This window comes from Staurois parvus, unplaced genomic scaffold (genome assembly GCF_062004578.1).
Source record: "Staurois parvus isolate SC_StPar_1 unplaced genomic scaffold, SC_StPar_1.0 ptg000017l, whole genome shotgun sequence".
NCBI classification, from domain to species: Eukaryota; Metazoa; Chordata; class Amphibia; order Anura; family Ranidae; genus Staurois; species Staurois parvus.
The window spans coordinates 15,381,311-15,394,475 of record NW_028317813.1 but is presented as its reverse complement, the minus strand read 5'-3'; positions in this window follow the sequence as shown (position 1 = coordinate 15,394,475).

Genomic DNA, 13,165 nt, shown 5'->3' with positions numbered 1-13,165 from the left:
TACTGCTCACTGATATACCCTCCACACTCTTTTCCCACACATACTGCTCACTGATATACCCTCCACACTCCTCTCCCGCACATATTGCTCACTGATATACCCTCCACACTCCTCTCCTGCACATACTGCTCACTGATATACCCTCCACACTCCTCTCCTGCACATACTGCTCACTGATATACCCTCCACACTCCTCTTCTGCACATACTGCTCACTGATATACCCTCCACACTCCTCTTCTGCACATACTGCTCACTGATACACCCTTCAAACTCCTCTCGCACATACTGCTCACTGATATACCCTCCACACTCTTCTCCTGCACATACTGCTCACAGATATACCCTCCACACTCCTCTTCTGCACATACTGCTCACTGATACACCCTCCACACTCCTCTCCTGCACATACTGCTCCCTTATATACCCTCCACACTCCTCTCCTGCACAGACTGCTCACTGATATACCCTCCACACTCCTCTCCTGCAGATACTGCTCACTGATATACCCTTCAAACTCCTCTCGCACATACTGCTCACTGATATACCCTCCACACTCTTCTCCCGCACATACAGCTCACTGATATACCCTCCACACTCTTCTCCTGCACATACTGCTCACTGATATACCCTCCACACTCCTCTCCTGCACATACTGCTCACTGATATACCCTCCACACTCTTCTCCTGCACATACTGCTCACTGATATACCCTCCACACTCTTCTCCCGCACACACTGCTCACTGATATACCCTCCACACTCCTCTCCTGCACATACTGCTCACTGATATACCCTCTACACTCTTTTTCTGCACATACTGCTCACTGATATACCCTCCACACTCCTCTTCTGCACATACTGCTCACTGATATACCCTCAACATTCCTCTCCTGCACATACTGCTCACTGATATACCCTCCACACTCCTCTTCTGCACATACTGCTCACTGATATACCCTCCACACTCCTCTTCTGCACATACTGCTCACTGATACACCCTTCAAACTCCTCTTGCACATACTGCTCACTGATATACCCTCCACACTCTTCTCCCACACATACAGCTCACTGATATACCCTCCACACTCCTCTCCTGCACATACTACTCACTGATATACCCTCCCTACTCCTCTCCTGCACATACTGCTCACTGACATACCCTCCACACTTCTCTCCTGCACATACTGCTCACTGATATACCCTCCACACTCCTCTTCTTCACATATTGCTCACTGATATACCCTCCACACTCTTCTTCTACACATACTACTCACTGATATACCCTCCACACTCCTCTTCTGCACATACTGCTCACTGACATACCCTCCACACTCCTCTTCTGCACATATTGCACACTGATATACCCTCCACACTCCTCTTCTGCACATACTGCTCACTGATATACCCTCCACACTCCTCTTCTGCACATATTGCACACTGATATACCCTCCACACTCCTCTTCTGCACACACTTCTCACTGATATACCCTCCACACTCCTCTTCTTCACATATTGCTCACTGATATACCCTCCACACTCTTCTTCTACACATACTGCTCACTGATATACCCTCAACATTCCTCTCCTGCACATACTGCTCACTGATATACCCTCCACACTCCTCTTCTGCACATACTGCTCACTGATATACCCTCCACACTCCTCTTCTGCACATACTGCTCACTGATACACCCTTCAAACTCCTCTTGCACATACTGCTCACTGATATACCCTCCACACTCTTCTCCCACACATACAGCTCACTGATATACCCTCCACACTCCTCTCCTGCACATACTACTCACTGATATACCCTCCCCACTCCTCTCCTGCACATACTGCTCACTGACATACCCTCCACACTTCTCTCCTGCACATACTGCTCACTGATATACCCTCCACACTCCTCTTCTTCACATATTGCTCACTGATATACCCTCCACACTGTTCTTCTACACATACTGCTCACTGATATACCCTCCACACTCCTCTTCTGCACATACTGCTCACTGACATACCCTCCACACTCCTCTTCTGCACATATTGCACACTGATATACCCTCCACACTCCTCTTCTGCACATACTGCTCACTGATATACCCTCCACACTCCTCTTCTGCACATATTGCACACTGATATACCCTCCACACTCCTCTTCTGCACACACTGCTCACTGATATACCCTCCACACTCCTCTTCTTCACATATTGCTCACTGATATACCCTCCACACTCTTCTTCTACACATACTGCTCACTGATATACCCTCCACACTCCTCTTCTGCACATACTGCTCACTGACATACCCTCCACACTCCTCTTCTGCACATATTGCACACTGATATACCCTCCACACTCCTCTTCTGCACACACTGGTCACTGATATACCCTCCACACTCCTCTTCTACACATACTACTAACTAATATGCCCTCCCCACTCCTCTTCTGCGCATACTGCTTGCTAAAACGCTTGTTTAAAATGTTTCATAATATCCCCAACCATGCCCATTCTGAAACAGGCACAATTTTGTCAGGGCCACCAATAGGGGTACTACTGGTCCTCCTGTAGGGGGTCAGGCACACAAGAGGGCCTGGACAGAGATGGGAATTGGTTTATCCCCCTCTCCCTCCCACCATTTTTCAGCTGCTGGAGGGAGCAACACACAGAACATAGTTCCTGTAATTGCCCCCCATCCTGCTTCATCGATCCTCCTCCCTGTCCTGTCCACATCTGATTCCCCCCGTTTTCATATTTGCGCTGGGAGGGTCCCTATTGGGTAGGCTATACAGGGCCCCATGATTTATAGCAGCTGCTTCACTTTTGCTAGTCTTTAGCTAATTAACTGTAGAGATTGAATCATTGTAGTTTATTTTTTCATCCTGCTTTTTTATTTCCACTTTCTTTATCTGATCTTGTCTGTATGTGTTAATACCATTGTAAACTGCTAAATTATAATGGAATGACTAACCGTGGTTTAAATTTGGTTTTAAAAAGTGCTTTATCATCTTTCTGTAAATTCGTCAAACAAGAAAAGTTTCAATGGTATTGTTACAATCCTCCTTTGTTATGGAGTAACAAATCATCCCACCTTTAATTTTGAATTTGGGAAATGATTTGACTCACTGCAAGACAGAATATTAGTACTTGTCTTATCTTTTTCTATTGAAAGGTTTAGGTGTTTTTAAAATGAGGTTAAAAACATGACCCATATGTTACCCACTAATATGTAGTTTCCAGAATATGTAATAGCTGGCCATACAAAGTGAATGATCAAACCTTTGGAACATCCAATAGTGTGTATCAGATGAACTTCCCATGGACAAGGAATTACAGCACTGTGTCACTTCTATACGATCAGCAGAGAATCATAGAACAAAGATAATATATCCATACTGCTATTTTATTTGTTGTTTGTACCAGAGATAATCTCTGGTTGTCTCACTCAACTGCTGATATTGACAATCTCACGAAACTAGTCCAATACAATTTATTATCCTGGTAGGCCCCGTTGCGCTAACACACTTTTTTAAGCTGTATTATATAACTCAAATGCAACAAAGTAGCGATTGGAGCATTTTCCCACGTTACAGTTTGCACCTGATTTTACCAAGCATTTTGCCACATTTGTTGCATGACAAAATGTGTGTTTCCTAGCCATTGCCGTTAACAATCAAGGACACCATAAGCGCAATGCTTGTTCTGGGAAAGCATGCAGGATTGCCTGTTTTTGCGTGCATTCTCAAAACACGCAGATGTGAATAGAGTCAAAATTTGCTTCAAGGTAAAATTTTACCAATAAGTAACCAAAATCACATAATTTTAAAAATATACACTGTATTTAAAGGAGATTAGGCTCCATTCACAAAAGAAGATCACATGCGGTATTTAGGTGATCTGACACATTTTCCCTAAATATCACATGGGATCCTGAAACTGTCAATTCACTATACCGTTATTCGTTATTTACCGCAAAACCATCAAAACTCTTAGTAAATGTTGTATAAAAAGTGGTTAAAGTCAGTTCACAGAAGGAAATAAAATTATAAATATATGCGGTAGTAAGTAGTGGTCCAGAAATGTGGTAGGTAATGAAAATGTTCTATTTTAACTAGATGTAAAGGAGCCGGTGTCTGGCAGCATCATTCACAACCGTAACTGTCATAATTGTTAAGGTGGCTGATGTGTCCTTAACAACCGAAGAGTCATGAGCTGTCAGTGGGTCCGGTATGGATTTTAAGGGGAACCCCATGCCAAAATGTAAAAAAAACCTGGCCCCCCCCCCCCTTTTTTTTGGTTTGGCAGACTGCCTTTATTGTATGTAACCCATACTCATTCACATTGGGGGATTCAAGATTTAGATAAGCCCCCCACCCGCAGACCCCCACAATCACCGGTCAGGTGGTCAAGGTGCTTTGGGAGGAACCCCGCTGACAGCTGATGACTCATCGGTTGTGGAAGGACACTCCTTCACAACACAGGTTTTATTACTGTTAAATTACCGCATGTTTTCACTACTAAAATACTGCATCACTTCATAAAATAACTCATGCAGTATTTTAGTAGAGTTTTTCGGTAAATTTAAAAAAAACATTTTGAAAAACTGTGTGTGGTATCTTACCGCATACTCGGACGTGGTAAGATACCACTTTGTGAATGAAGCCTATTAATTTAGAAAAAATGAAGATGTTAGACAGAAATAAAAAACTGTTAAAAGGTTAAAGTTTTACTAAACACACAATAGTAAAATCAGTCTGTATATGCAGTAAAGCGAGCTTGTTATACACACACTGTGGAACCTACAGTAAGGGGGTTAATCTTGCACACTTGGTAAAAAGGATGTTTGATCCTCTCTTCTTCCATTGTCCCCTAAATATCTCCTGATAGAACAGAGGTTTGGAGTCATTCTACACAAGCTCTGTTTGGTGTGTATTGCTAGAGAGGTTTTTTTTCGTTGGTAGAATGCATATGAACAAAACAGGGCCAATCAGCACTGTCCAGACAGATGTCAGGGGTCCTCCATCCTCCTAGAGGTGAATGAAAACTCCTCCTACAAGCTTTAACCAGTGCTCTGCTGGACACTGATAAAAGTCACATGACTTCTTCAACTGCTGATGAGAAAAGGTATTTAGCAGTTTATATTTACCAAAATAATTGCATTTCCATGTTGTGTGTACTGTGGGAGACCAGATATAGTGAATGCAGGGTCTTGGGTTTAGAAACACTTTAACTAACGCTTGCTAGGCAATTTTTCTCCTGGGTAATAGATGTTTGTTAAAGCAGGCAAACAAATATTTAAAAAATATAATCTCATTCAAAATATACCCCACTTTTAAGTATAATGTTGATATGGTTGATTTCAAATAATCCTACACCTACAGTTGATCCAGAGGAAGGCAAAAAAACCCAGCAAAGCATGATCCAATTTGCTCCTGCAGGGGAAAAAATTCCTTCCTGATCCCCAAGAGGCAATAGCATATTCCTTGGATCAACTTTACCTATAAATGTTAGTATCCAGTTATATTCCGTGTATCCAAGAAATAATCCAGGCCTTTTTCAAAGCAATCCACTGAGCTGGCCAGAACCAACTCTTGAGGTAGTCTATTCCATATTTTAACAGCTCTCACTGTGAAGAAACCTTTCCTTGTTTGGAGATTAAATGTCTTTTCCTCCAGACGTAAAGAGTACCCCCTTGTCCTCTGTGATGACCTCAAGGTGAATAACTCTACACCGAGTTCACTATATGATCCACTGATGTATTTATACATGTTGATCATATCCCCCTTAATCTCCTCTTCTCAAGAGAGAATAAATTCAATTCCTCTAATCTTTCCTCATAGCTGAGCTCCTCCATGCCTCTTATCAGTTTGGTTGCCCTTCTCTGTACTTTCTCCAGTTCCCCAAAGTTCTTGTTGTGAATTGGTGCCCAAAACTAAACTGCATATTCCAGATGAGGTATTACTAATGATTTGTACAGGAGTAAAATTATATCTCTCTCTCTGTAGTCTATACCTCTTTTAATACAAGAGAGGATATTGCTCGCTTTAGAAACCGCAGCTTGGCATTGCATGTCATTATTAAGCTTGTGATCTACCAGAACCGCCAGATCCTTCTCCACCACTGATTCCCCAAGCTTTACCCCCCCTAGTATGTATGATGCATGCATGTTCTTAGCCCCCAAGTGCATAACCTTTCATTTATCAACATTAAACCTCATTTGCCACATAGTTGCCCAATTAAACAGTGCATTGTAGGTCGGCTTGTAAGTTGGAGACATCCTGTAAGGACGTTATTCCACTGCACAGCTTTGTGTCATCTGCAAAGACTGAAATGGTATTTATAATCTAAGACCCTATAAACAATATGAAAAAATAAATAAAACTATATGCATCTACACTCACTGGTCACTTTATTAGGTACACCATGCTAGTATCAGGTTTGGCCCCTTTTTGCCTTCAGAACTGCCTTAATTTCTCACGGCATAGATTCAACAAGGTGTTGGAAACATTGCTTAGAGATTTTGGTCCATATTGACATGATATCATCTCACAATTGCTGCAGATTTGTCAGCTGTACATCCATGATGCAAATCTCCCATTCTACCACATCTCAAAGGTGCTCTATTGGATTGAGATCTGGTGACTCTGAAAGTCATTGGAGTACAGTGAACTCATTGTCATTTTCAAGAAACCAGTTTGAGATGATTTGAGCTTTGTGACATTGTGGGTTATCCTGCTGGAAGTAGCTATCAGAAGATAGCTACTGTAGTCTTAAAGGGATGGACAGGGTCAGCAACAATAGTCTGGTAGGCCATGGCATTTAAACGATGCTCAATTGGTACTAAGGGGCCCAAAGTGTGCCAAGAAAATATCCCCTACACCATTACACCACCACCACCAGCTTGAACCGTTGATACAAGGCCAGTTGACTCCATGCTTTCATGTTGTTTACACCAAATTATGATCCTACTATCTGAATGTCGCAGCTAAAACTGAGAATCATCAGACCAGGCAATGTTTTGCCCAATCTTCTATTGTCCAATTTTGCTGAGCCTGTGCAAATTGTAGCCTCTGTTTCCTGTTCTTAGCTGACAGGAGTGGCACCCGTTGTGGCTTTCTACTGGTGTAGCCCATCTTCTTCAAGGTTTGAGGTCCCTAACTCACATTCATACATACACATACTAGGACCAATTTAGACAGGATCAAATTAACCTACCAGCATGTCTTTGGAGTGTGGGAGGAAACCGGAGTACCTGGAGTACGCAGCCATTGGGATTCGAACCAGCGACCCAAGTACTGCCAAGCAGAAGTGCTAACCATTTAGCCACTCTGCCGCCCATTCTGCGAGCCTTGATGTAAGAGTGGGTATTTGAGTTACTGTTGCCTTTCTATCATCTCAAACCAGTCTGTCCATTCTCTTTTGATCTCTGACAACAACAAGGCATTTTCGTCCACACAACTGCCGCTCACTGGATATTTTCTGTTTTTCAGACCATTCTTTGTAAACCCTGAAGATGGTTGTATGTGAAAATCCCAGTAGATCAGCAGTTTTTTAAATACTTAGACCAGCCCATCTGGAACCAACAACAATGCCACATTCAAAGTACAATGGGCTGTAAAATTCTTGACAATGTTGTGCACAGTGAACATAGGAACATTAAGATCTCTGGAGATGTACTTGCAACTTTCTTATTTGTCTTATCTATGTAGCACCCCCACTAGACCCGTGTACCTTGAACCTGTCTGGTGCACTCAATCTGCAACACAAATTATGTACTTTGTGGTGGTCCTATATCATTGCATTCCCACACAGTTAGAGTTCCCTGCAGAGCTGCAATCTTGTTGCTTATACAGCAAAAGGGTTTGGCGCACCGTATAAAGGAGTCCTCCTAGGCTTCACCATGGCTCTGTATCATGTGATCATGTGACATATTAGAGACAAGGAGAAGGCTAATGGGGCTTCCAGTCTGCACCAGTCACTGCCATGCTATTAGCCTGAGCAGGCAAGGCCAACGCACTAATAAGTCAGGTAAAAATTTGGGATTTTCTCTAACAAATTGAGTTGATCTTCCTAACAGGGACACAAACAACAATAAAAACATGACAAGTATTCTCTCAAAATCCCCCCCCCCCCCCTCCAAGAAAAAAAGCTTTTTTGCTCTAGATATAATTTTGGGGAATGTTATGGTAATGTTATTGGAGAAAATTTATTGGAAATCATGCAATAAAGGGCTCCAGCTCACTTTCATTCATTCACTTGTTATCTCTCATTTCAAGTATTTCAATTCCCTATTCCACCAAGAACAACATACAAAGCCATCCACAACTCTTCCCCCAGCTATATCACCAAATGCATTACAAGATTTCACCCAAACTATCCTCTTTGCTTCTCCCAAGACTTCCTGCTCTCTAGCTTCCTCCTTGCTTCCACCCATGCTTGCATCCAGGACTTCTCCAGAGCATCTCGCACCTTCTGGAACGTCTTGCCCCACCTACAGTGGGGCAAAAAAGTATTTAGTCAGCCACCAATTGTGCAAGTTCTCCCACTTAAAAAGATGAGAGAGGCCCATAATTGGCATCATAGGTAGACCTCAACTATGAGAGACAAAATGAGAAAAAAAATCCAGACAACCACATTGGCTGCTTTGGAAAGAATTTATTTGCAAATTATGGTGGAAAATAAGTATTTGGTCAATATGAAAAGTTCATCTCAATACTTTGTTATATATTCTTTGTTGGCAATGACAGAGGTCAAACGTTTCCTGTAAGTCTTCACAAGGTTGGCACACACTGTTGCTGGTATGTTGGCCCATTCCTCCATGCAGATCTCCTCTAGAGCAGTGATGTTTTGGGGCTGTCGCTGGGCAACACGGACTTTCAGCTCCCTCCAAAGGTTTTCTATGGGGTTGAGATCTGGAGACTGGCTAGGCCACTCCAGGACCTTGAAATGCTTCTTACGAAGCCACTCCTTCGTTGCCCGGGCGGTATGTTTGGGATCATTGTCATGTTGGAAGACCCGTGGCATCTTCAATGCCCTTGCTGATGGAAGGAGGTTTGCACTCAAAATCTCACGATACATGGCCCCATTCATTCTGTCCTGTACATGGATCAGTCGTCCTGGTCCCTTTGCGGAGAAACAGCCCCAAAGCATGATGTTGCCACCCCCATGCTTCACAGTAGGTATGGTGTTCTTTGGATGCAACTCAGCATTCTCTCTCCTCCAAACACGACGAGTTGAGTTTCTACCAAACAGTTCTATTTTGGTTTCATCTGACCATATGACATTCTCCCAATCCGCTTCTGGATCATCCAAATGCTCTCTAGCAAACTTCAGACGGGCCCGGACATGTACTGGCTTAAGCAGGGGAACACATTTGGCACTGCAGGATCTAAGTCCCTGGCGGCGTAGTGTGTTACTGATGGTAGCCTTTGTTACGTTGGTCCCAGCTCTCTGCAGGTCATTCACTAGGTCCCCCCATCTGGTCCTGGGATTTTTGCTCACCGTTCTTGTGATCATTTTGACCCCACGGGGTGAGATCTTGCGTGGAGCCCCAGATCGAGGGAGATTATCAGTGGTCTTGTATATCTTCCATTTTCTAATTATTGCTCCCACAGTTGATTTGTTCACACCAAGCTGCTTGCCTATTGCAGATTCAGTCTTCCCAGCCTGGTGCAGGTCTACAATTTTGTTTCTGGTGTCCTTCTTGTGATCATTTTGACCCCACGGGGTGAGATCTTGCGTGGAGCCCCAGATCGAGGGAGATTATCAGTGGTCTTGTATGTCTTCCATTTTCTAATTATTGCTCCCACAGTTGATTTGTTCACACCAAGCTGCTTGCCTATTGCAGATTCAGTCTTCCCAGCCTGGTGCAGGTCTACAATTTTGTTTCTGGTGTCCTTCGACAGCTCTTTGGTCTTCACCATAGTGGAGTTTGGAGTGTGACTGTTTGAGGTTGTAGACAGGTGTCTTTTATACTGATAACATGTTCAAAGAGGTGCCATTGATACAGGTAATGAGTGTAGGACAGAGGAGCCTCTTAAAGAAGAAGATACAGGTCTGTGAGAGCCAGAAATCTTGTTTGTAGGTGACCAAATACTTATTTCCCACCATAACTTACAAATAAATTCTTTCCAAATCAGCCAATGTGATTGTCTGGATTTTTTTTCTCATTTTGTCTCTCATAGTTGAGGTCTACCTATGATGCCAATTACAGGCCTCTCTCATCTTTTTAAGTGGGAGAACTTGCACAATTGGTGGCTGACTAAATACTTTTTTGCCCCACTGTATATGGCTATTTCTTACTCTATTTACTGACTGCTAGATTTTGTATACATTTGTTTGGATTGGATAGGTGGAGGAACAATGCGGATCAGGGAAACTGCTGTATATAACTGCATTTGATGGTGATTACATTTTCTGAAAAGTGCCCTAAGGACTGTATTTTTTTCTTAACTAGCTTAGTAGGTCACTGGGCCGAAAATAAAAATGGAGACACTTCCTTTTAGTATAGTAAGGAACCAGCAGAGGATCTTTGTTTTATGTGAGAGAAAAAAAGTAATTGCTACATGTGGAAAAATAAAAAGAGAAGTGCTAAATCAGCTACAAACAGCTGCTGTGACGTTTAGCCTATTTGCATATTTCAAACTCTGAAAGGGATCCCTGCACAGTGTGTGATAAGCTACCGTGGGATGGATGAAGCACGCAGTCATCATTCATCATGCTACATGTTTTCAGAAGAAGAAAGATATGACCCTTCACACATTACAGATTAATACAGAATGACATTAGACTGGAAATCACTGAAAGAAATAATAAATATGACTGTAACTTATCACAATAACAATCTTCTGCCTGATAAAGGATGATGTAATAAGAACATGTTTACACACAGGGGTGGCTCCAGCCATTGTTTTTTGCAAGTGCTGTAAGGGTGCTACGGGTGTAGTCGCCAATCCTAAAACTCAAGTTATTTTAAAAGCAAACGCACCATATGCAGAAACGCTTAGTTCAAAAATGAATAGTACACATGCTGAATAATAAAGCATACCTGAGAACTTCCCAAAGCTGATGAGGCTAGGATTGTGGTGGGGTGAGGGGTATGGAAAGGGATGGGGTAAATAATGGCATAGGCCACATCCCACCTTCAATGGAATCCTCAGGGAATGGTTGCAGTGGCAGACCAGGAGTTGTGGCAGTTGCTGGTAATTTTGGATGCGGCAGTCCAGGAGACGTGGTGCTCCTGCCACCATTAAAACATGTAAGTGTAGCCTGTGCAGAGGACTAATCAGTTAGACTGGGTGCTGCTAGCAAAACCACAAATGTGTACCAGTGAACAAATGTGTAAGTTCAAATAGAAAAGTTGCTGCGCTGCCTCTACTAAAAAAATTGTGGATAAATAAACACCCTACTGCATAAAGGGTCTCTACAAATGTGCATATGCTTCAATGCCCTATGGGCTGACAATAAAACAAAAACCAGTATGTATATTCAACATGCTCAAACAAAAATAGTACTAACAATAGCAAATATACAATGCTATCAAACTGTGTATACAGTGAATTTGAATCCTGCCACCATTACCAGCAACTGCTACCTCTACTGGCCTGCAACTATTACCCACTCCTGCTATGTCTGTTGAACTGCCATCACTACCATCCTGGCCTGTCGCTGCCACAACTGCAAGCTCCTGCCAGCATTACCAGCTCCTGCCACCTTTGCTGGACTGCCACCATTAACAGCTCCTTCCATCTCTGCTGGCCTGCCACCACCACTGCCACCTTTACCAGCTTTTGCCTCCATTACCAGCATATTTAGCCTCTGCTGGCCTGCCTCTATTACCAGCTTCTGCCACCTCTCCTGGTCTGCTGCTTCCACTATTACCAGCAACTGCCATCTCTCCTGGCTAGATGTAGCAACTATTACTGGCTCCTGCCAGGTCTCCTGGCCTGCCACTTCCACCGTTGCAATCTTCTGTTACCTCTCCCACCCTGCCACTACCTCCATTACCAGCTCCTCCCACTTCTGATCTGCCACCATTACTAGTTTGTGCAACAACTGCTGGCCTTCCAGCATTACCAGCTTCTGTGGCCTCTTCTGTCCTATTCCGTGGCTGTGGCATTGTAAAGCATGGCCGGATCTAGGGGGTTGCTGGGATAGGCTATGCCCCCCAGATTTTAGTTGTTCCCTCCCTAAAGCCAACCCTAACCTGCCACTATACTGCCATGACCTTCCACTATACTGCCACTATACTGCCCTAACCTGTCACTATACTACCCTAACCTGCCACTATGTTGCCCTAATGTGAAACTATACTACCATAATCAGATACTTTACTGCTCTAGGTTGACGCTATACTGCCCTAGCCTGACACTATACTGCCCATCTCAGTTATTATTATTATACAGGATTTATATAGCGCCAACAGTTTGCACAGCGCTTTACAATATAAGGGACAATTACAATACATTTCAGTACAGAAGGAATAGGAGGGCTCTGCTCGTGGAGCTTACAATCTAAAGGAAGGGGGAGGTGTTCATTGTGTGAAGAGGAGGAGCTCTGCTGCCTGTGCTCAGGCTGTGTGCTGTGCAGGGATGGGAGAAGGAGCTGTGCCCCTGTCCTATGCCCTGCGAGCAGTGACCCCTGTCTTCTGCCCTGCCAGCAGTGACCCCTGTCTTCTGCCCTGCCAGCAGTGACCCATGTCCTCTGCCCTGCCCTCCCATCCTCCACCCCCCTGACATTTTGTCACTGCACCCCCACATCGGACAGGCTAGATCTGGCATTGTTGTAAAGGAGCCATAAAATTTTCAGGGTTGCGACCGAACTGATGTGGTTCCACCAGATATACTGTAAGGGATATCCTAGGAAAGACAATAAGCATACCTGAGAAGTGTAGGCCGACAACCGATCTTCCAGTAAGGCAAATCACCATAGAATATGTCCAAAGATCACAACTTGCTCCGGACACAGATAGCTAGGATACAGAAGGCAGAGGTCAGGGCAGGCAGCAAACACAGATAACCAGAAATAAGCCTGAAGTCAGAGCAGGCAGCAGACATGGACAACCAGGAACAAACTAGAGGTCAGGGCAGACATCAGAAACAGATAACCAGGAAATAGCCACAGGTTGGAGCAGGTAGTGGACAAGAACCAGGAAACAAAGCCAGGAGG